General features: G+C 39.0%; 1 long non-coding RNA gene across 1 annotated transcript in view; it reads right to left on the reverse strand.

The window, feature by feature from the left end:
* LOC109027981 (uncharacterized) overlaps positions 1-23,598 on the reverse strand; it is a 58,576-nt gene extending 34,978 nt beyond the window's left edge. The window contains exons 1-2 of the long non-coding RNA XR_008667722.2: positions 23,507-23,598; positions 19,968-20,035 (exon numbers count right to left, since the gene is read on the reverse strand). This is a non-coding gene — a long non-coding RNA (uncharacterized lncRNA). The remainder of the gene's footprint in view (positions 1-19,967; positions 20,036-23,506) is intronic.
* Positions 23,599-25,956: the final 2,358 nt, after the last annotated feature.

Here is a 25,956-nt window from a genome sequence, read left to right on the forward strand (position 1 = left end):
TGGCATGGTGGCATGCGCCTGTTGTCCTAGCTACTTGGGAGGCTGAAGTGAGAGGGTGGCTTGAACTGGGGAGGTCTGGACTGCAGTGAGCCATGATCGCACCACAAACTCCAGCCTGGGCAACACAGTGAAACCCTCTCTTCACAAAATAATATAAAATAAAATAAAATAAAATAAAATAAAATAAAATAAAATAAGTAACCCCTAGGTTCCTGGACTACCCCCATAAGTCGTTCTTCTTCCTCTTATGTTAACTCACCCTGTTTTATCTGTTCACCTTCCTCTTTAGTTCAGATCTGTTAGGTTACCCAGCTTAGTAACTCCTTTCCCTGGAAGGTAGGTTAAACGTGGCCCTACTGTGCTCCCCACTTGGCAGGCGTAAGGTTGTACACTGACAGCTGGGGCTGGAGTGGCAGCCAGCCTGTTACAACTATGTTCCCAAATCCTTTACAGAGATGAGCATGAAACACATGGAAATGGAAATGAGGCAATCTAGTTTGGAAAAAATAGATTTGAATTGAGGGTAGGAAAATGAGAAAATTGGAGTTCCAGTCCCTGTTTGATACCACAGAGCTGTAGAACCCCAGGAGACAGTTCTGTGAGTAATTTTCTTCAACTGTAAAAATAACAGTGTAGGAGAAATAATTCTTAAGTCTCAAAATCCCTGGCTTTAAATAGGGTTAATGGTCAGGATTAGTAAAACGGTATGGGACATGACCTTCTTTTATGTGACATAAGAAACTTGGTAATCAGAGCAAAAAAAAAAAAAAAAATACAAAAAATTTTTAAACAACCCAACCCTTTTGAGATGGAGTTAATAGGTGAAGTTGCAACTTCCAGTGACCTCAAGCACATTTTTCCTTCTCTACCTTTGAGTAGATAGAGGTCTAAAGTGAGTTAATCCCTGACTGCACATAGCTGTTCAACGCAGATGCTCTGGAGTCGGGCCTACTTGGTTTGAAGAACTGGCACATAGGCCTGTGCCTGGCACATAGTAGACTTTCAATAAACATGTGTTTAAATAATGTTGAATCAGTAAGCACTGCCTCTGCTCTCTTCCAGTTGTAAATCGCTTAGCCTCTAGGTGACTTGATTTCTTTACTGATAACAGTGCCCGCCCTATAAACTGGTAAGAATGCGATGAGATAATTCAGGCAGAGCACTGCACACAGCCAATGCATGCTAAAGGTTAGTTGTTACTGTGGCAAAGGGATTTGTCTCAAGGATTCTCTAGGCTCTTTTCATCCGACCATTTTCAGCCCATCAAACAACTTTCCCAGACAGCAGTAAATGCAGGCCAAGGTCTTTGCTTAAAGTGAAAATCTCTGGCCTTGATGAGAGAAGCTGTCAAATCCTGAAAAGCCTGCCACTTCCTCACTTCACTTCAGGTTCCGTGCCCCTTTGTCTCTTTTTTCACTGTGTAATATTCAGATCAAAGCATTCTTGCCCTGCTTATCCTCTAAAGCACATCATATCGTAGGTTAATAGTTGAAGGTAGCCAGCCTCCATCTCTCTGCACCTTGTTGCGGCCAGGCTTCGTAGCAGCCAAGGCCCCAGCTGGCGCGGGGGGAGCTGCAGCAAGCGCACTGTTTGTGTGCCCAGCAGATGTAAAAAGCTTGGTGCAGTGATCTGGGTGCACCTGTTGGTTTGTCACCATCTGTTAGCCAAAATGTTAAAAAGCCACACCCTCAGACAGCCAGCTGAGGAGAACTTAATCTCTTCCCTCCCAGGCCTCCAAATACAGGCTGCCGATCACATCTTACAAAAGAAGAGAGCCAAACACAAAGAAGAAACTGTCTGAACCCTGCCTAGAGGGAAACCTAATCTTCTGCCCTGGCTGGGTTTTGTTTTTTACGCTAACAAAAAAGGGATTCTAAAACAAATCTAGCTAGTTATTACCTGACAAGACATCCTGTTATAAACAACTGCCAATTTTTTTTTAAAGGAAGATATTAGTTGAACATGGATACTAGTATTAAATGAATTAAGCAGTAATGGTATTTTGGATGACTATTTAGTGAGGTGGAAGATGATGAGGGAGCTAACGTGTGCCTCCTCTGAGGGAAATAGAATTGGATTCTTAGAAGTAAAATGCCTCCGGAGCCAGCACAGGATAAAGAATTAGATGAGTTTAGGCCTTGGAGTTCCAAAGATCAGAGCAGCATTCCTCTAAGGAAGACACAGAAATTTGTATGACCTTTATCAAAGCATGGACAGCCTTCACCCACTCGTGCCTCTCTCTCCCTGCTGCCCACATCTTCACCACACAGAACAAAGTCTCCCATTCCACAAGGGTCAAGGATCACACAAGCTAATTGCATTTAGCTGGTGGGTATAATTTCAGAGCTAGGTACCTCTCCCTTCAGCCAGACATCAGATACAAATTTTTAAAAGCAATTCAAGAGGGCAGGGATCTTTTATTCAATGACCAGACCAAATCTCATTGAAATTAAATATTCAACTAGAATATGCATGCAGCAACTTTCTTGAATATATACCCAGGATAAGTCAGAGCAAATGTTAGCGTTCATTCTTGTCTTTATTGAGAATAAATAGGGAAAAAGAAACTGGTTTCCATCCAAAGTTGTAAAATAAGGAAGATGTACTTTGTAATTTAAGACTTTAAAAAGAGTTTTAAGTTAGAAATGATTTCATGTAGCTAACGAGTTTGGTTTTTTAAATTTATTTTTTAGGCAATTTTAAAACACATCGGTCAAATCTTTTATGTGGCCCCATACATTTTATTCTGATTTTCTACCCCCCCCTTTTTTTTTATTTAACCAAACTATCGTTCAACCTAATCCTTAAGGAATATTGAATAGAATTAACACCTTTATACCAATCCCATTAGTGTACTGTTAAATTAATGGGTTCATTTCTGCCCTCAAGCAAGATTTGGATTATAATCTTGAGACAAGCTACCTTGAGGCAGTAGGCAATCACTTTAAAAACTTGAAAGCAGGCAACATATGGCACACTACACAATATAAAAGTGTTTGAGAGGTACAAGTTTCCACCCTTCATGATACATGCCCAGTTTTAAATAAAACATAGCGTCATCTGGTTCACGCTTAAACACTGAAATTGAAATTATTGGCCATACTGTCATTTTCAAAACAATAGCTAACGGTTTGCACATGTGCTGTTTACAGATCCAAGCCTGTAAACACAGTCACCAACCACAACTTTGCAAAGGTAAATGACAGCTTGAAAAATTTCAAGTCTCCAGAACTCCTGGGATTTTCTCGTTTTCCCCCTTTCATTCATTCTTTCTTCCCACCCCACCCCCAATCCACTCATAGACACAACAGATCCTCCTCTGCCTGCGCAGGCGTAACTTCCTCACCATATCACCCCTCCCCCCACGACACATTTTCCTGCTGTTGAGACCAGCTGGGCTGTATTAGTCATGCTGAAGCACGTCATGTAACACAGCAAAATATCAGGCAGCCCAGTGTCATGGGAAAAGTGAATCTACTTCATTATCTACCTAGGGAAAGGAAACAGAACTATCGCTTCAATGGGCCTGGTCTTCCCTTCTGTGTTGTTAATGTATATTCTATTAATATCATTAATGATATTCCAAGGTCTTGGTGTAAATGAACATGGTGCAGTAGGGAAGCATCAATGGTAATACTGTGGGGTAATACCTATGCTCTGGGGCCTTTTTTTATCCTTTTCTTCACATACAAATTCCATAAATGTTAAAGGATTTTGATTTACATAAAGAGAAAAGAGGGATACTGTTATCAAAATAGAAACAGGCTGTCCCAAAGAGAGTCATTCTGTGACCCAGAACATAATAGTATGATAAGATGTTGCTTTGGAAATTTGCAGGGAAAAACAATGTGTTATACAGCTCTGCTTCCCAAACTTCAAAGTACTTTCAAATCACATGGACAGCCTATTGAAAATGTTTTCTCCTGATTCAGAGGCCTGAGAGCCTATATTTTTCACAAGCTCCCGGTTAATACTGATACTGCCGGTCCCCAGATCCCACTTTGATTTGCAAGGTTGTATAGAAAGGACAACATTTAGGACAATTCAAAGATTACATTTTTTTAGAACTACCAAGTACTGACATCAATCGAAAACTAATCTAAAGGATTTGGGAAACATCATTGAGACCTAAATGATGATGAAGGGAAATGGCCATCACATTATCTCTGCTATGCTGGGCATAGCAAAAAAGACCTGGGGAACAGGCACCAGCAAGAGACAAAGAGGATGCTTAGGTTATGTTTAAAATTTTTTATTCTTAAAGATCTAGACAGGTCTGGAAACCCTCAAAATTCTCTTGAGGATGTCACATGGTGGTATCTCAGAATTTTTGTTTGTTTTTTAGTTGAGAAGTAGATATACAAAGTGGGTTTTCATAAATGAATAAATGATATCAAAAGTCAAAGTGGACAATTGAATTGGAACTCGATTCTAGTTTGGTAGAAGCATCCCTAGGAAAAGGATAAAATCCCTAGGGGAAAAAACAGGGACATAATTTTCCCAACAAGAGATGGTTAAAGCAGTTATGCTGATGCAAAATATTAAATTCTCACTGTACTTTGAAATAATTTAGATCTGGTATTTCTTCTGTCATTTTTCTAACATCACTAACTCTAGCAATTTAAAAATACTTGACAGTCACACAATTATTTTGCTTTGCTGATGATACCTTTAAGAAAGAAAACTGTTTCAAAAACTTTAAAATGTCAGTGGATGCTCTCCTTCATGACACTAAGAAGCATGAGGTCTTTTGGCTCTCTCTGTTATAATTAAATATAAATTTTAGAAATTATAAAAAAAGGAAGTGGTCAAACTTCTTGTTTCTATTTCTTAAATTGCATCATGGTACTGTATTAGTTTCCTAGGGCTGCAGTAACAAATTCCCACAAACTTATTGGCTTAACAACAGAAATGATTTTCTCAATTCTGGAGTCTGGAGGTCTGAAATCAAGGCGTCAGCAGGGCCAGTATTTCTCCCAAGGCTCTAGGGAAGGATTCTCTTCCTCTTCCTACCCTAGCTTCTGGTGGTTGCTGGCAATCCTGCGTGTTCCTTGGCTTGTAAATTCATCAGCCAGCCTCTGGCTCCGTTGTACCAAGGCGTTCTCCCTGCATGTCTCCTCGCTGTGTCTCTTCTCCTTTCCTTATAAGGACAGCAGTTCCATTGGATTAGGGCCCAACTAATCCAGTCTGGCCTCATCTTAACCTAATTACATCCACAAAGACCCAAATTTATTTTCAAATAAGGTCATATTCCTAGATGCCAAGGGTCAGGATGTCAACATAATTTTTAGAGGACACACTTCATCCCTTAACAGGTAATAAAGTATAGACTCTGCACTTTGAAATGCAGATTCCCAGGTTTTTTTAAACCATACCATGTTGAAGAGTTTTTTTTCTTTTTCCTCTAAAGCAAGGATGACAATTCTTCTTGTTACTGAAGTACTGTGATTATAAGGGAAAAAAAACTTAAGATTAAATTTTACTTTTTTAATGTTAAAAAATACTAATTAGATATGTAGTAGAAATCAGAAATCTTTGTTTTAGAGCTAATGCAAATCAAAATGATTCTTCTTACGAAGACCTGTACGTGTTTTTATCTGGCACTCTTTGTTTCGCTGTTTATTAGCAGCAACATTGGCAACTTTATTGAATACCTTATCACGTTGTATAGCAACTAGATTGTAAGTTTCTTGAGGACAGATATTGTTCTATTATTTTAAGTTTCTGTCTGTTCCTAAAAGTGGACACTCCATAAAAGTATATTGAATATAGGTTGAATATTTTCTTATATCAAGTTATATGGAATCATTTTGAAGGCAAAATAAAACTTTTTAAATCCTCATAAACATAGGAGTAGTGCAGTTGTCTATTGGACTTCGGGGAAAATGTGTATCAGAAAAGATGAATGACATTTTAGTAAATATTTACTAGTTATAACCTGTTATTAGCACTGAAATATATAGTAAACAATTACAAACAATAATTAATTACCATCTTAGGCTCATCTTCAAGTCTCTAAATCTGTAACCTTAATATCCAGTCCTGCAGGGTGAGTCCAAGTTGCTTGGAAAATCCTTATGTTAGCTACTGTTGTGCCCTTCTTGCTCAATTATGAGATATAAACTCAGACACATCACTTGTACATTGGCTTCATGATTTATGGGAGAAAAGGTGAAGAGATTTGATATGAAAACATTTTCCACTTAATAACACTCTCCCAGAATCCTTCTCATAACCTCTTTCCCCTGCCCAACCTCACACAAGCAAAACTATCCAAAGAAGAATCTTTGTGGTTAAGATTCAAAAGCTCATCTTGAACTTAAAGCTAGCAAATGTCAGCAGTTTCACGTTAGTTTGTCCTAATGTTCTCAGAAATCTAAACCATGGTATCTTGCCGCATTTAAAATTCTTCCCTGCTCGCTGCAGTCCCTAATAATATCCTGGCCATGTACCTTCATCTATATTCATGAGAGTGCAGATGCAGCCAAATTAGTGGCAGCAAAGCACATTTTACAGTGTAGAAAATACAATCTGGCTTCCTTTAAACATTTTTTGACAAAAAAGTTTTATTAAAAAAAAAAAAAGAAAGAAAACCAGACAGATTTAAATTCACCACCACCCGTTGGAGGAGTCTGTTACAAATGCACAGCTGGCTTGATGATGAGTGACAAATCAAAAGTCAGGGAGAAACTTCCCGATCATCTGAGCCCTTGCCACCCGATTAGCAGAAGAAAAACAGGGCAGATGGAGGGAGACGCAGCAGTTCGGAGGGAACAGATGGCCACTACGAACTTGATATATGAAATTAATAACACTTTCTCAAATACAATTAGTAGCAGGAATACATTACCTGAATTTTCATAACTGTGAGCAAGCTGACATTAAATGAGGTTTTTCAGATTAACAGTTGATGTGGCATTGATATTTGGAGGGAAATAAAAATATATAGCAATAAGAGAAACCTTTTGCTTTTTGGTGCCATTGATCAGGATGTTGTAACATATGAAAGGAGAAGTGCTATTCAAAGAAATTCCATATTTAAATTCCACTAATTGGAATTTTTTTTCTAATGTAGCCATTTGGGCCACATAATGCATGAGATACTTAAGAGCCTCGCAGATGTATGCAGCATCCACTGCCCTAGATGAATTATTCTTTAGGAGGAAATTAACCATTATGCATCTCTCTACAGATAAAGTGGGGGAAAAGCAAACAAAAACAGGCACAGGAGAGTGAAAAACTCAAGGTTAGATGAAATCAAGAGGCTAAGTAATTTTTTTCAAATCCATTGATGATACAATAAGTAATTCTAGGAATGTCATTAAGCTTTCTCTGTTTTGATGCCCGGTCTCTAAAATGGGCAAAATACCAATGCTATATGTTTTGTTCAAAATGGTGTCAACTGAAAATCTATTTTTAATTCAAAATCTATGATGATGGCATGTCTGGACTGTGTTAAGCAGCCAGCCCCCTGGGAAGCCAGAACCTCTCTGAGCTTGGTTAGGTCAGCTTCTGGGGCTCCTGATGAGACAGACATGATGGTGATGAAACTTTGCTGAATGAAGCCCAACCCTGGCCCCTGCAGGAGGCAGAGGCAACCTGGAGTGTTACAAGATGAGGCCATACAGCAGCTGCATAGCTTTCTGATTGAAGGAAAGGGCATACCCACTCTTATGGGTAAGGGCTGTCACAGGGTCCAGGCCTCTGGGACAGGTAGGCATGAATGTCTCTGGAGAGGTGAATACACTGGGTCTGGTACAGGGACAGAGCTAAAATATACAAGCACACCAGCCATATGCATGTCTCTAGGGTGGCAAGAGGGGTCTCTCTTGAGTTCCAAGAGGCAGATCATTACTTCTGCTACAATACGATGGCTGTTTCTGCAGCTGGTGGTGGCAGAAATTAGCAGAGAGAGAAGGTAAGAACATTTTCTCTTGCCTGAAAGGAATAACCCTGGTTATTCAGGTAAGCTTAGAAATCCCAAAAAAAGGAGCCTCTTCATGTTATGAAGCTGTCCCTCTCCCACTTACAAGGGAGGAAAAGGCCAAAGAAATAAAGACAAAGTTCCCTTTCCAGAACCATCCAGAAATACTTAAACGTTAAAAAAAAAATAGTTAAAGCAGGTACAACTGGAAAAGCATGAAAGACAGGATGGATATAGGGCACTTGACTAGACATCAATTCATATGAACTTTTAAGAAATATCTGAATTTAAATGTGGTTTCAGCTGTAAAAGCAATTAGCAATGAGATCTTAGATAAGTCACTTCACAAACTTTATACTGCTTAACATAAAATTAAGGGCTTGGATTTTATAGAAGAGCCATCAGATTTTAAAATATTTTATTATATTAAAAATTTAAAAATTAACATACCTATAGATATTGTTTATTCTTTCAGCTTACAATGATATATGCATTTATAACTAAGCATTAAAAAGTTACTAAAAGGATTAGCACCAAATGTTCCCAAAGCTTTCAATCTACTCTTAAAGAGGAGAATATGACTTTTCAAGCTGAACATATTTTCCCTAATATTTGAAACAAAAATAAGATCATCACACACATTTGAGTTAAGATAGGGAACTAAAAATAAGTATGAATTGGATAGACCTGTATCTTAGTTTGGGTTTCCCCAGAAGCAAACCTTGACACGATAATTCGAGTGCAAGTAGTTTATTTGGGAGGTGAAAGAAAACACCAGTGCAGGTGGGTATGGGGGGAGTAAGACATGAACGTGAAGACAGCAAATATCACTCTATCAAACCAGTCAACACCGCAGGGGACTGCTGCTTGATATCACTGGGAAAACTCTGGGAGTCCATGGAAGAGTTAATCCACTGGGCAAGTGAGAGAGCTGGGGTATTTATGCACCAGCTTCTGTCAGTCATTGGTTAAGGGCTGCTCCCAGGAATTGTTAATCCCCCTGCATTTCTGGTCTGTGCAGGTGGTCAAGCAGGCTCCAGAAGCAACAGAAAACCTTCAGGCAAAAAAGAGCAGGTGCTGGCATTTGGAAGTTGGGTTGCTGCACCTCAGGGTGTTAGGGGCAAGGAGATATGGCAGGGCACTGGCAGCATTTAGCATGTCATGATAAAACTACTGTCAACGAATTCCCACCCAATAGCTATTTATTTAACTAGGCTGTGTGACATGAGGCTTTATATGTCCTCTTCTCACCTTCGAGGAATGGGCAGAATCCACAGGGCATCCAGATGACATGCAGGATGCTCCTGCCCCTTAGAAGTGCTCCACTGCAGCCTCCACACATGAATGAGAACCAGCCCTTCACCCCAACTCATCTGGGTATGTCTGGTTATTACCTGAACTGCCTCCAACCTCCTAAAGACAGTAATCTTTATTTTTCCAAATGGTCCTCACTCCACAGTTGGCATTGCTCACTCTCAGAGCGGGGCGTGAGACAACAGAGGAGACAGAAAAGCTACTCTCATGATTCATCTAACATCCTAGTGAGGCGAGGGAAGAGTTCTGACCTCCCCCGCTTTCTGTTATTATTCCCCTAGAGGCAAATTTTAGATCCAAGGTGAAATTCAATGAGTTTCCTTTTACCTTACTTGGAATATAAAAGGAAGTTTCTCCCTCTTTACTGAAATATGCATATTGAAGGATGCTAGTAAGCAGGATATCTAAACAGAGGGGCTTTAAGCGGGACACTTGCTGATGTTTTCCATTCACCCTTGATGTTGATGGGCGGTATGCCTTTTAGAAAAGATCATAACAACCTTGACATGCCTGGTCTGTATGCTGTTATGCTCATCTGTTCTGTGACAAAGAAACCTCATTAGATGGGAGTGCTGCTGCAGGACTTGAGTCTCATTTAGAGATTTTTCTCAAGGATCCCTTAAACACTGAGGAATGATATTAATATTAACTCCTATCATTTAGTTTATTCTCTAATTGTTAAAGATTTAAATTTGATTCCTAAAAAGTGGTTCCTATTTGATCAATCATTTAACAAATATGTCTTGAGCACTTCTCTGTCAGGCACTATACCACGTAAACATTTCGGATAGAGATTTCTGTTCCTGTGAAGTTTACATTGTCATAAAAGGAGTCAGACAATATGCAATAAAATTGTTAAGAAAGGTAGTATGGAAGAAGGCAATAAGGTCTATAAAGTAAAGAAAATATGTAGGGCAGGGGAAGAGGGCTTGGAAATGACAGGGTTTTCAGGAGAAGCCTTACTGGGAAAGTGATATTTATACAAAGACTTAAAGGAGATATGAACACAATTCTGAGTACCTGGCACATTTTTAGGACTAGCAATACAGCAGTAAGTATGACAAAACCCTTCCCTAGAGAAGCTTATAGTCTAGAGAAGAAGTTCAATCATAAACAGATAAACAAATATGTAATGTCAGAAACTGATAAACATGAGAAGAAAAATAAAGCATGATAATCGGATACAGCATGTGTAGGCAACATTTTCTGGAAAGGACCAGGCAGTAAATATTTAAAGTCTTTTGGCAGTTTCTGACACAAATACTCAACTCTGCCATTATAATGCAAAAGGAGTCATAGATAGTAAGTAAATAGAATAGATGTGGCGATATGCTAATGAAACTTTATTTACAAAAATAGGCAGTAGGCAAGAGCTGGTCTATGGGCCATAGTTTGCTGACCCTGGCCATAGGAATCTTTGAGGATATGACATTTTAATAGAGGCCAGAGTAACATAAAAGAGCTGTGTGATAATCCGGGGAAAAGGTGTCCCAAGTAGAAGAAAGCACAAGTTCAGAGGCCCTGAGATGGCAGCTTGATTGACAAGTGTGCATCTTGAAGTCAAGTGAGCAAGAGGACGAAATTAGGAAACTGGATTCAAGTACGTGGTGGACTATATTACTGATCATAATAATTTACTCTTCCCTGATGCACAGTCTTTGCCATGTGATGTTGTAGCTCCTTCCTCTAAAGGGAATTAGGATATTTTCCTATACTTGACTTTGCATTGTGACTAGCTTTGGTCAATAGAACAAGGTGAAAATGGCAATATGCCAGCACTGAGTCTGAATCTTCAGAAGCTCTGCCTGTTTCTGCTCTCTCTCTTGCATATCTCCCATTGCTCTCAGAAGAATAGCTCAGGCTGGCCTTCTGGTCCCTGAAGGAGCAGAGCCACCCAGCCAAGCAATCCTACCTGAGTCCAGCCTGGATCAGTCAACTCCTAGCCAAGCTCCGGGCACAAAATAATAATAAATAATGTGCGGAGCCATTGAGTTTTCAGACTGTTTGTTATATAAAAAATAGTTAAGTGATACAGAGAAGTAGCCAAGATCCATATCATGATGGCCTCGTGGCCCCAATAACTTTGGACTTAATTCTGTGAGAAGGAAAACAATTTGCATGTTGAAGGTAAGGTAAGAAGTAAGATAAGACTTGGTTCATATTTTAGATGCGTTACTTGGGATATGTCAGAAAGGCACTGCAGAAGAGCTAGCGTGGAATATGGGGATTAGTTAGGAGGGATTTTCAACTGACAGATGATGGTAGCTAAAACTCAGGAAAAGGAAGTGAAGGAAAACAGAAGTGGTTAGATTATATTTTGAAGGTAGAGCCAGTGCCATTTTTCATAAGTGTTGCATAAAAGGAAGAGAGTAATCAAGGGTGGCTCTGAGATTTTTGGCCTGTACAAATAATGTTATATTGGTGCATTTGCTGAAATGGAGGGTAATATACAGTTGAAAGGAGGGTAATATACAGTTGAAACTGTTAAAAAAATACTAAATTGAGGTTGAGATCAACAGAAAAGTGAGAAACATTTAAGCAATATGAAACTATTAAAAATACTTTAATTTTAAACTATACTTCGTAAGTATACCATGTAAGCTAGTGTATTAGTCAGCTCAGGCTACCATAACCAGATACTGGAGACTGGGTGGCTTAACCAAGAGACAATTATTTTCTCACAGTTCTAGAGGCTAGAATTCCAATCTCAAGGTGTCAGCAAGATTGGCTTCTGTTGAAGCTTTTATTTCTGAATTGTAACTTCTCTCCTTCTCCCCGTGTCCTCACACGGCCTTTCCTTTGTGTACACATTGAGAGAGAGAGAGAGAGAGAGAGAGAGAGAGATCTTGTACCTCTTCCTCTTCTTATAAGAACACTAGTTTTATTGGATTTGAGCCTTACCCTATGACCTCATTTAACCTTAGTCACCTCCTTAAAGGTTCTATCTCCAAATATGGTCACATTGAGGGCTAGGGCTACAACATATGAAATTTGGGGGGACACAATTCAGTCCATAATAGCTAACTTTATTTATTAAATAGCTAACATTTTATAATGGACTAAAGCAATTTGAGTTCAACTCTAATCACCATCAACATTTTTGTTCCCTTCCAGCAAAACTTTTTGAAAGTGTTGTATGTATTCTTTCTTCTCATCTTTTCAAATTAAGCATCTTTTTCTACTACTCCACTACAATTTCTCTCCTTAGGATCATCAGTGACTGTTCTAAAGTCAATCCTACAGTTCTTTCCCATGCTTTCTTGACTCCTCTCCCATTAGACACAGTTGACCAGACACTCTTTGAAGCCCCGTCTCCTGTAGGCTGAAGTTACGCTATACTCTCCCTGTTCTCTTCCACCTTCTCTGTGAACTCCTCTACAGTTCCCTTTGCTTGTGCTCCTGTTTTACCAGCAGACATTGGGCTGCCTCATAGGCCCCAACCTGCTGTTCTTTGCTAGAGCAATCTGGCCCCTGGTGATCACATTAGCTTTCATGACCTTGCATAAAACTTACACGCTGTTTCAGCTCCCACATCTGTATGTTTATGACATTTCCACTTTGGTCCAAATTTTTGTGTCTAACTGCATCCTTGACATCTCCACTGAGATGTTAAAAGGCATCTTGAGGACAGAATCCTTGGTTTGCCCCTACACCAAACCAGTTCTTTTGCCAGTTTTCTCCAGTTGAGTAAACGTGGCACTCATCAACTCAGATGCTTAGGTCTTACACCTATGGGCCCTCCTGATGTCCATTTGTTCACTTCCCCCTCAACTTTGAGCTACCAGCAAATCCTGTCAGCTTTATTCTTCTCCTCTTCAAGCTACTTGTTAACATCTTTATTACTACCACCCATTGGTCATTAAAATTAAAGTTTGAGGTTAAATAAAAAGGTTGCCAGCACTTTTAGTTCAAATGTGTGACTCCTTCTCTGAAGCATGTGGCTAATATAGTGAAGAAATGAAGAAGAAAAAGAATACATATGTTGTAATAGGCAAAACCTGCTCAGATTTTGTAAGATCATAAAACATGAGTGGAAAGAATATTATTTAAAACCCCATGATATTTATTGACTTGCGGAAAGCCAATATTGGACAAAAGAAACACACCTGTGACAAAATTCCTTTTGGGGAAATTTGCACTATTATCCAGCTTGATCTTAGGGTGTGATTTGAAAATCCTGTGGAAAATCAACTCATGTTACATTCTGTCCTTTCAAGTCTAAAGGAGGGGTCTATTCATGCTTACCGGGGACAACTCTTTAATACAAAAAACCAAGCCATTAGGAGAGGGATACCAGGATATTTGGGGGCAGATCCTGGATTCTTTAGGGGGTCCCTAAGATTCAACTACTTCACCTACATATGAGATGAGCTATATCATTATCACTGTTGTGACAAATAAACAAAAGCCATTAAAAAGAGAAAAAAGAGAAACAGCTAAAAGTGAGGAGCATTTTAAAAAAAATCCATAAAATCATTATGCAGTTTTAACCAATTACAAGTCTGCTTTCAGTTAAAAAAGTGCCAAGAGCAAACCACAGAAATGAATCAGAATGGGAGTTTAATTGGAGACTGCCGGCCAGCGGCCAATTTAAAGACTATTTTAAGAGAGCGGGTTGAGCTCAGTATTGAAGCCATATTTGATCACCTTAAGAATTGTTGCCATTCAGACCTGCGGAATTGGCTCCTCTCTAGTAGGCTTAGCAAGTCCCCGCGCTGTGTCTGAATTCACTTCCATCACTGCTTACAGTTAAAAGAAATTAAGAAAATTCACCCATCTATTGAAAGTAGAGCTGCCTGCATATTTTGCGGGACCCAGTGCAATATGAAAATGGGAGCCCTTTGTTCAAAATGCAGGAAGAAAGTATTACTAAAAGTTAAAAAATATAAAACTTTTTCCTTCCAAGGTCTCCCTGTTGACCTCTCATGAAGTTTTTTGACTTTTTAACACTGCAATCCCTCAGGCAGGTGAATACACACAGCCTGCTGAGCCTCACAGGAGCCTGAGCGGCCAGACCAATTTGTCAGTCTCCCTCTTCCACACCCATCACTCTAGTCACGATGGATGGGAGGTCCTGAGAGAGTCCAACCTCCACGGGGGGGACACACTGGGCACCTTGATCAGGAATAGGTAACAGGCCTCTCCCCAGGTTGCTTATCAAATGTTCTGTGGTGTTGCTAATCCTGGGTGAGGAGAGCTGCTGCAATACTCCAAGGTACTATGGGGTGCAGGCTCACCCAACCCCACCCCTTCCCATGTCCTCCCCAGGCACCTGCCAGGGGTGGCAGGTAGTGGCAGGATATTGGCCTCCCCCTGCTGTCCTGCTCTTGCTCCTGGTTGAAGGTGTCAGTGGCGGCAAGGTGGGAAGGGGAAAATGTGGGGTTCAAATTCCAGATGGTGGCAACATGGCTACCAAAACCTGTCCCTGGAAAGTAGGGGAGGCAACAGGTGGCAGCACTCACGTGAGTGAATCTCTAAGCCACCATCCTTCTGCAGTCACCCATGCTCTATTGTTCCAGCAGACTTCATTTACAAAATCCAAATTCAAAGATAAAATTATCAGTAATTTCAAGACTGTGACTAGAGAGCATAGAATGGCAAGCCCAGATCCTTCTGAGCCAGTGGCCACGTGCAACTGCACTGGTCATTCCTGTGAAGCTGACCCTGATGGGAAGTGGATTTGCTGGTGACATCACAGGGCCCTGATCCTGCAACATCCTGGAGGAGCTGTGTGCACCTGCCAACTCTGGCTCTCCTCCAACATATACAACCTTATTTTTGAAAAAGAGCTTTCTGCTTCAGTAAGACAAGAAAGACAAAACATTTTAGAAATTTTTAAAAATGGTGTATCTTTTATTTCATGGCTTTATACAGATCATACCTAGTAGTACTAACAGAACTTACCAAAGAACAACAATGACTTAATTTGGAGTCTGTTTCTGAGTGGTGCTTTTCTAATCAAAGTGTAATTAGGGCATTGCTCCAAGCAGTCTTGGCTGGGTTCAGTGAGTTTAGACAGATATAGCTCTCTGAGTCCTTTATAGCCTGGACTGGCTTAACAATCACCCAAGCCTCATAGTGACCATTTTCCCTCATCTTTGTGACCCCATTTCTTTATCAATATTGTTGTTAAACCACAGCCAGCAGATCCCAACGTCATTGGTTTATGATCAATCAGTGTACATATTTATACTGCTATAATGTTCAAAATACTATTTGGTTGATAATCTTTATTGCAGTACATATTTGAAAAACGTCATTAAAAACTTAGATTTAACAAATAATTTTGAGGTTCTTAATAGTTTCACATGTATGGTCTCATGGTTTAATTCTTTTTAAATTTTGTAGTATGATGTTGCTTTCTTGGGATAGTGATTAGGAAAAATCCATCATGTTTATTATTATAAGTATACTTACAGTTACATATAATTCTAAATATATGTGTGTATAATTATGATTATATCCATGTAGTATTTATTGAATGCTTATTATCTACCATTTAATCTTTACAACAATCCTGTTAAATAAGTACTCTCATCACTATTTTATATGTGAAGAAACTGAGTTTCAGAGAGATTGAGTAACTTGCCTAAATTCATACAGCTTGTTGCTAGCAACATTTATTGAGGCCTTACTGTGAGCCAGACACCAGGCTAAGTATTTTACATAGTAGAATTCTACATTCTCTATAGTATTCTGCATATTGTCATTTAATCCCTATGACTTACCCTTTGGGATAGTATTACTGTTATCTTCATATTACAGATGAAAAAACTTGAGATTGGAAAGATTGATTCTCTTAAGGGTACACTGCTATTACCACTAAGAGCCAGGATTTTAACACAGAAAGTTGGACACCAGAGCCAATGTTTTCATTCATTACACTGTGTGCAGAAGGTTGCATTTTGTGAAAATGGCCAGAACATATTTCTGTTGCCACATACTCCTCCAGAACCTTACACTCTCTCATCAATAGTTGGAGTCTATTCTTCCCCCACTTGAAACCTTGTGGGCACTATGAATGCCATGACAAATAGCACTGTGGTGGAAGTGATATTGCATGGTCACACGTTGAAGGGCTAGGTCAGAAAAGGTAATACAGAACCTGCTAGGCTCTCTGTCTCAGGATACTCATCCTTGCAACTCAGCCACTATAGAAGGCAGAGTCATGGCTCTCCAAAGATGTCTGTGTCCTAGTCCCTGGAACCTGTGAATACATTACCTTACAAGGCTAAAGGGACTTGACAGATGTAATAAAATTAAGGACCTTGAAATGAGAAAATTATTTTTAATTATGTGAGTGGCCCAATATAATCACAAAGGTCCTTAAAAGTGGAAGAGGGAGCAGAGAGTCAGAAGGAGATGTGATCGTGGAAAGAAGGCACAGAGCGATGCAGTGTTGCTGGCTTTGAAGAGGTAGGAAGCAGGCCATGAGCCAAGGAATGTGGGCAGCCTCCACAAACTGGAAAATGAAACAGATTCTCCCCTAGAGCCTTCATTCAGAAACGAACACAGCCTGGTGACAACTGGATTTTAGCCCAGTGAGACTCGTATCAGACTTTTGGCCTATAGAACTGTAAGATAATAAATTTGAATTATTTTAAGCCACTACATTTATGGTAATTTTTTGAACAGTGATAGAAAATGAATACAGCCACCATTCTGTGAAGAAGCTCAGGCCATGAGGAGGTGTTTCAACTGACAGGTAATATCTTGGTTGACAGCCAGCATCATTTGCTAAGAAGGTGAGTGAGTGAGCTTTCAGATGATGCCAGTGCCCAAGCTTCAAGATGCTCCCAATGATGCCAAGTGGAATGGAGTTGAGCTGCCCCTGCTGAGCCCTGTTCAAATGGCTTTTGGGGCTGTCCAAAAAACCTAACAAACATGAGGTTTGTTCTGTCTCTATTCCATGCCTTGCTGAACATGAGGAAACTTTCCAGTCTGTGAAACAATTGTTGATTACTGAGTTTCATGATCCTAAATTACAATAAGCATCAGCCCATTTCTAACTGCTGAGGATGTCTCATCCTGTTAAAGTGTCAGGCCATGGTTAGGAACAAGATGCCAAAGCACAGTGAACAATAAATAAAGAAGTATACCAACGGACATAGGGGCACCCTTATTGTTACAAGAATAAGCCATCTCCATAATCACTTTCACTCTTATGATCTCTACCGATTATAGAACTGTTGCAAATATCATAATCTTAAAAAAAATCTCATTGGATGATTCCTGAGCTTCATACAAATAATTGAGAACCCTGTTTCCACATTACCTAGCAAAGAGAACACAGAAAATTATAGAAAATCATTGAGCAAACATAGCTACCAAGGGATCTGCTCTGAGTCCATTTTTTTTTAAAGAAAGATACATTACAGAGATAGCATGATCATGAATTTGTCATTCATTAGTTTCAGCCATGCATGTTTTTATTTATTTACTCCTTAAAGAAAATAATATTTTTTTGCTTCTTTCCATATTTTATGTATGGTATCATCAACCTGAAACTTGATTTTTGGTTGCTAGTATATTTTTAAGTTTTATTCATGTTGATGCTCACAGGCCTAGCTTAATTCATCTTTGACTGCTTATCCTTTCTCTTATTAATGAATATTAATGTTTTAAGTTTTGTTTATTTGTTTCAGCTTTTAACTTTCACAAAAATGCTGCAGTCCATGTTCTTTACAGATCTCTTGGGCACATTTACTAGACAGAGTTCAATGTATTGTATGTTTAGGGGTAAAGTTTATGAGATAAAGAAAATATGCATCTTCAAATTTGCTAGATATTGCCAAGTTGTTCTCCAAACAATTTTTTATTTTACCACAGTATATAAGAGCTCTACTGTTTCATATATTTTGCTCACATATGCCACTATCAAACATTTAATGTTTTGCCAAACTGATAAGTCTGCAATTATATCTAATTGTGGTTTTCCCTTTGTAAGGGAGGCTAGGCAACCTTCCATATGCTTATAGGACAATATTTTTTCTCTTTTCTGTGAATTACCTATTTGTATCTTCACTATATTTTTCTACTGAGTTTTCTTATGTGTTATTTCTCATTAATTTGTAAGCATTTCTTAAAAATTATGGATTATAATTTGTTTTCTTATACGCTTTGCAGAAACCCTTCTCGGTTTGTGGAGTATCTTCTTACTTTATTTGTAATGTTTGTTGTGTAACATTGGTTTAAATTGAAATACACTCAGCTATATACTTTATTTAATAGTATGTGCATTTGTTTCTTATTTATCCTACCTCAAGGTTAGAAATAAGATCTTTTATATTTTTTCTAAACTTTTTATATTTTTCATCCATCTGGAATTTATTTTTTTCTGTACAGTGTGAGGTAGGGGTTTAACTTTATTTTTTCCCCACAAGGATACTTCATTTCTCAGCAGCATTATTAAATAGTCATATTATCCCTACTAATTTTTAATGTCATCTCTCTCATATTAAGTTTTCATAGATATGTGAGTTGGGAATATGCTATTATACTTCAGTGACTTTGTATAAGCTATTATCTCTGTCCAGAATGTCCTTCCCCACTCTGTTGACTTGCAAATATTCTCCTCTCCTATTAAGTCTTAGTTTAAATGTCATCTTCTTTATGAAGTAGTTCTCACCTTTCTTTCCCCTTCTCTGTGTTGATTATAACCTTCATTGCCACATGTATTGCACCATAGATATTCATGTAGAGAGTTTTCACTGCCAGATTTTTAGCATTTTGGAGGCTAAACACATTGTCCTGTTATTTTGTACCATCAAGTACCTTGTAGATATTTAATAAGATTATCTAAAGGAATAAATTAATGAGTGAATCTTTGAAACAGAACAGCTTGAGTGACACTTGGTAAATCTGAATAATTCATCTTCTTATCTCTAGTCTATCTTTTTCCCTTGTTTTGCTGACTTTATGTAGAGATTTTAACATATTATTATGGATGGCATTTTTCTTTTTAAAAATTGCTATTTATATCTATAATTTGTAGTGTAGTATAGCATAATGCTATCTTACTTGTTAGATTCTTTTCATTTTTTTTAAATAAATGTCTGAAGACTAAATTAGCAACATCACCTATATGGTGACACTACTTTGTCCAAAAATCCCCAAAGCTGCCTTGTTGGAGAGAAGGGAAGCTTTGTACTCTAGGCAAGCTGTTATTTGGTACATATAGCTAAAATCTAAAAAGCACAACAAAGACTGTGAACTCACTCAATTTTACGTAATTATTTTTGAATACTCTATGGTCCCTTATAAAATGTAAGGACTTTATAAATAGTTATTGAATATTTTCATGATAGTAATCATGTGTTTCATCACCTGCCTTACTCTTGAGAAGATTTTACAAGATCTGTCAATCTCATAGGCAATAAAGAACATAGCTGATTTCTGTATATGATTTCCATCAAAGCTTATGCATGTGGCGAATCAGAACAGAAATGAGCATTGCTGACATGACCTTGAAGTTTCCATAATCACTAGCTTCTGGTATTATTTGAGAGTAGATTTAGAACACTTATGCTGGTGTTGTTTTCACTTACAGGTAACCCTCAAAAGATTAGCAGCCCTTCTTTCCTGCTGTTAATTTTGTCATTGACCAAACTCACAGCAAAAGATGCAACCATCAACTCCTAACTCAAAAGAGTGAACAACAAAGTCTGCATATGAAAGCATGGTCTTCAGAATTTCATGCTCAGCCAGTTATTTAGGCTGCAAGACCTACCTTATCTCGGAGTGTAGATGCTTGGATTTCACACTGCTTACAGGTCAGCAAATCATGCGTAGTTAGCTCTGTTTTATTTAAACAAGTCTGGTTACAAACTACTGTACAGTACTTCTGCACAAAGTTATACTATGTCTCTATTTTCCCTAATTCACTTAAGGAAAGAGCAATCACTTTCAAGGTTTCACCCAAATCATTCTTTTAAGCTATTCTTAACACCCTGAGCTTTTCTCTTGAGGTTTCTTTTCCTTATCCCTAGAAATAACCTTTCATCATTGGCTTTTGAAAGTGTTCAGTCTACGTAATTTCCCAAATTGGGCCTTTCAGTTTTGGACCTGGTTACCTTATTAAGCCCTTTAATTTTTCATTGTGAGCTCCTTAACTTTTTATCTGGTGAATTTCCTTTTCGAACACGTCTTGCCTCTATTCTCCTGTGCTTTCTTTTCACTACACACATAACAATTTTCCACTTCTTTCCCAATACCAGCCACTTGGGTTCCAAATTTTATTATTTCCCTCTTGTTCATTTCTCTATTTAAAAAAAATATCTGTTTTATCTCAAATTAGTGTTCTAAGTCCCAGATTTACATTTAAAGGTCATAAATAACTCTTATCTACAACCTCTGCGAGACTCTTCCTCTCTTTAGAGTTCAGTTTCCTTGTCTATAAAATGAGGCAGTTGGAAGACATCTCTAAGTTCTGCTTCAGCATAAACAGTGCGACTCTGACAATAAGAGGATTTGTCATATTTGGTACACCTCAATTGATTAGGGGTTATTTACTGCTGTGTAGTCTATCTATGTTTGCATGGCCATTGGCACATTCAATATAAAACTGCATCATGCAAAAGGAGCAGCAGCCAGTTCTAGCATCACAGCTGTATTTGTCTTAGCACAATGTGAGGCCTGATTGGGAGAAGAGAAAGCAGGAAAAGCACAAGAAGCTGCCAAAAGGTGAACTGAAATAGGATAGTCACAGACAAAGATAAAAGTTGAAATGTCTTCGTGACACCCCAGATGATTATAACTAAAAGGAACAAGGCCAGTGTCAGGACTTCTGGGCGAGAATTAACAGAAAGGAGAAAAAGAATTAGAACTCTGCTATCAGAAAAGAAAAGGTTACTTTTTTCTTTAGAAATATATGTTCTCAGATTATGAGTTTAGAGGTCAATGAAACAGAGGAACAAACAATGCAAGATCTACCAACAGATGCAGAGGCAAGTTTAAGTGGGGAATGGAGAAGGGAACAAGAGCCCCAAATCCTTAGTCTTTTTGTCATCCCCAAATAAAAATCACCCAATCACCCAAAGTATAATTTCTGAATGCAATGAGCAGAAATAGATGAACTTCATTTTTTAGCTCTTATGTTTCTTGGATTGTGAGTTGGCTAAGGTATTTGTTAGTCTGCCGCTCATTTACTAGATTACTGATCGCATGATATGACTATTATGTCATTCAGGTAGTACAGGAAATACAATTATGCTCCCTTCATTGTGTTTGGTAGACAGCACATCAGGGGGCAGGAAACGGTCTATTTCAGAAAAGCAGTTCTTTCTGAACAAGGAGGATTCTTGCAAAGAATTTTCTTTTTCTTTTCTTTCTTTCTTTTTGGGTTTTTTTGTTTGTTTTTTGTTTGTTTGTTTGTTTGTTTGTTTGTTTTTTGAGACAGAGTTTTGCTCTTGTTGCCCAGGATAAAGTGCAATGGCACAGGTTTGGCTCCCTGCAACCTCCGCCTCCCAGTTTCAAGAAACTCTCCTGCCTCGGCCTCCCAAGTAGCTGGGATTACAGGCACCCACCACCATGCCTGGCTAATTTTCGTATTTTTAGTAGAGATGGGGTTTCACCATGTTGGCCAGGCTGGTCTCAAACTCCTGACCTCCCACTTTGGCCTCCCAAAGTGCTGCGATTACAGGTGTGAGCCACTCTGCCTGGCCAGACATTCTATTTCCTGAAAATAAAATTGATAAGCTTTCTATCTTCTAGAAGTTTGTTTTATTGAAAAGGTTTTTTTTAATTTTTCAAACAAATAACTTTTTTTCTTTTTTTTAGTTTAGAGATATATGTGCTACAATTCCTTCTGGGAAATGAGTGACTGGATTGAAACAAATTTAAAGTTAAAATGTCTTTATGTGCAAGTCAGATAGCTGTTATTCCTATATCCATTTTGCAGATGAGTATTTGGAGGTTCAGAGTGGTTAAGGTGAAGCTGATCACATGAAAAAAGAAGTGAAGCTGGGATTTAAACCCAGATCTCCTGATTTTAAGTGCTATGGTCCTCATACTACACTCCTAAAGGCTTTCCCCTAGACTCTGAGAAGGGTAAATTGCTTATACATTCTTAATTTGCATGTACTTAGTAAATTAATCATGTGACTGTAATAGACATAATGAGCATCTTAACAGAATCACTGAATGACCACCTGTGGCTTCCCTGACATCTCCCCTCCCAACCCATAGGTCACATTGTGAAACCAGGACAGCTTTCTTTCTTTCTTTAGCAGTTTCCTCTTTAGGCTTTGTATGGCCAATGGTGCCATATACACTAGAGCTTCCTGGCAGAAGGGGGACCCATTCACTGATTCCTTGAATGAATCTTTCACTATATATTAAATGAGTCATCACACCATGCAGGTGACTGTGTGAGATACAATGGGCACTAACAACATAACAGGCATCATAGAATGTTTGTGGTAATGGATATAGCAGCCTAGTCTCCTTCGCTTTGCATAATTGGAAAAAGTTTCAGATGATTGAAGTTTGGAGGAAATTAAGAAAAGAAATCTCAGTTTAAATAACCAAAAAGTCCCGTATGAAAAGAAGTGGTGCTGATTCTTATTTGGCTCTAAAATACAGTCAAACTCCTAAGCACATGTTTTCAAGTTTCAAAGTTGAATAAATGCTGCAAACGTGAAAGACATTAATGGTACCCTCTGTCTCTCTCCCCAGTGGAGTAAATTAACTCAAGATTGCTTCCATTAGCCTTTCCTCTTCTCATCCCCCCATCTGCCTGGAGGAAAATGCTTGCTGATGGCACTTCCTGGCACAACAGCAATTGTGATATTTTCAGTGGGCTTTGCCTTTTGTTGCTCCCTGAGCTCGGTGACCCACCCGTGCTGGCCAGAGCTGCATTAACCAGGTCCCGCCCGCACAGGAGAAATTCCTTTCATTCATCAACAGATAAGGAGTTTTGACAAGACTCTCTGGGGAGCAAAAGGGAGAAAATACGCACACACACACACACACACACACACACACACACACACACACACACACACAAGATTGCCCTGTAATATTGAGAAACACAAAGTAAAGGGACCAAAAAAAGACTGAAGGAAGCTTTAAGGCGGCCAGGGCAGACAGGGAGTCTGCTATCAGAATTAAACGCGATGCAGTCCAGAGCCCTGCTCTCTGTTTCTACCTGCTTCTTCTCAATGTCACTGTCGGCCAAGAGTTTGATAAAAAACAGATCCCCAGAAGTATTCCAGTAACTCCTCAGGACCACCAGGGCAAAAACAAAAACATTCAGGGCTTGACACTTACCAGGGCAACTTGCCAAGCTTATCACATGTGAAAAGAGCTGCTCGGAGAGAGTAATCTTGCTCGCGTTCACAAGGCGGGGTGTTAAGTCTCGGAGAACCCAGGGCATTTTCCATCCAGAGCAGCCTAGAAGGGTTGGAAATAGCACTTTTCTATGAACTGCCAGAAAGGGCAATTATACACTTTATGTAAGGAAAGGCTGAAGGAGAACTTGAAAGGTCATTTGAGGGAGAATGTGGAGAATTAGTCTACCTTCTAGCCTTCAAGTCTGAATAGACTGGAATGACTCTACCTTACAAGAATATCTCATACATTCTTTATGTAAATCTTTTCTGCAAACCTGGCCTGGAGGAAATTCTGACACCCAACCTAACACTTGCAGGATGCATTTCTTTCTTTTTCCGCAAGCTTCATTGAAGATAATAATAGCACACACTCCTAACATCCCTGAGTGCTTACTGTGGGCAGACACGGTCCTAAGCCTCTTACCTGTATCTTTTTCGTGTGATCCTCATAAACGCCCTATGAGGTAGATATTATTACTATCCTCATTTTCTGGATGAGAAAACCGAGGTGCAAAGAACATGCCTAAGGTCATATAGCTAATAAGTGAAATAGTAGGGATCTAATTCTGCTTCTCATTGAATTCTCATACTTTTAAATAACCATTCACAGGGATACTCCCCTATTTCTAATTTCAAGTTTCTCTGTCGGCTAAATAACCTTCTTCCCTCTAAGCCTTTCTCCTCTTGTGACTTCAGTCTGATATCTCTTCTTTAGGTTTCTGATCTCCCTAATAAAATTTTTCCCCAATATTCTGTGAAACTTCTAATGTGTTGTTTTAGGTTTAAATATAGGTCAGCTTGTATATGCTATACATATATGCCCTATATCACATTGTTATATGTTTTTTCAGCTGGAGTATCACCTATCTGATCTGCATGCCTTGTAACTCCATATAAGTGCTATAAAGTTTCAAGTTTCTGGTCTATTAAGATAAACCCTTATATCTCAAATTGGAACCTCAGCCTTGAGATATGGCTTTTCATGTTAGCAGCTATATCCATGCATTCCATCCCGTATGCAAATTTGTCACAAAGCTTTGCCAGGCTTGGTGCTTCTGATGTTGCCGCTTTCCTTAGCTGCAGGCAGTCATCACGCTTTGTTAAGATGGTGGCAAAGCAGTGAAGTTTCTGTGACTCCCCTGAATGGCAACCAGTTCCATTTTTCTTCTAAACTCAGGAGGCATCTTGTTCATGACCTGATGCCTCACACCTTAATCATGAAGATGGTGCTGATCACAGTAGCACACACCCATAGTCCCAGCCACTGAGGAGACTGAGATGGGAGAATCCCTTGAGGCCAGGAATTTGAGGCTGTAGTGCGCTATGAGCCTCTGAATAGCCACTGCACTCCAACCTGGGCAACGTAACAAGACTCTTCTCTTAAAAAAGAGAAAAAAAGAAGATGGTAAGTTGGGCTTTTTTATCAAACAAAACTTGTGTTCATTGGGCTAACAAATACATAGAGTGTCTACTACTAGCCAGACACGTTGTAAGTGCTAGCTCTAAGTCAGTTAAGAAAACAGATAATAAATCTCTGTCTCTTGAATATTATTCTCTGGTGAGGGGTTATAGATACACGATATATTAGTTATGTCAGAGAACTTGGCAAATGAGAAATAGGAAGTTCATTCAGCTAAATTAATTCAACAACTCTTCGTTAAATACCAAATATGTATTGTACAGTGTTTAATCAGTTGTTGGAGTTAAAGCAGGAACCAGAAAGATATGATTCCAGCCATCATGTTACTTACATTCTTGTGCCCATCATTTAACTGTTTGTTCTCACGTGCATTTCTTACCATTCTCCTGCTCCTTTGAAGGTGGGAGAGAAGAGGAAAGTAATCTTTACAGAGTACATTTCCTAGATTCCCCTGCCAAATGGCACTTGATCAGTTCTTCAAGAGCAGCAGGTACTAACCAAAGTCTGGGGAAACACAAGAAAGGAGTGACCTTGCCTCTTCCTTTCTGTCTCAGGTGCTGGCTGCCTTTCCTCTAAACTCTAGCTCCTGCTAGCCTGGCTGTAACCCTGATTGTGCCTCCTCCTTTCTAGGCTCTTGTGCCTCCAGCCCTTGGGATAGCAGTGGCTTTTGTTCTGTGTTGCCTACAATCTCTGTTTAACTTCTCAGCCTTCATGATCCATGTTGCCAAATCCTTGAATTAAATTTCCTTTTCGAAAGACCTAAACCAGTTTTGTTTTTTCTCATGGGCCCCTAAGTGGGGAAGTAAGTTTTAAACGAGATATTACAAATGTGATTAGCAAAACAAAAGTAGCAGTGAGGTACTATAGATTGTATAAGAAGAGCCCTAGTTTGCTGGGGCTGCCAAAGCAAACTGTAAGAATCTTGGTGACTTATACAACAGAAACTTATTTTCTCAGAGTTGTAGGGG

The sequence above is a fragment of the Gorilla gorilla genome, chromosome 7, assembly GCF_029281585.2.
Source record: "Gorilla gorilla gorilla isolate KB3781 chromosome 7, NHGRI_mGorGor1-v2.1_pri, whole genome shotgun sequence".
NCBI classification, from domain to species: domain Eukaryota; kingdom Metazoa; phylum Chordata; class Mammalia; order Primates; family Hominidae; genus Gorilla; species Gorilla gorilla.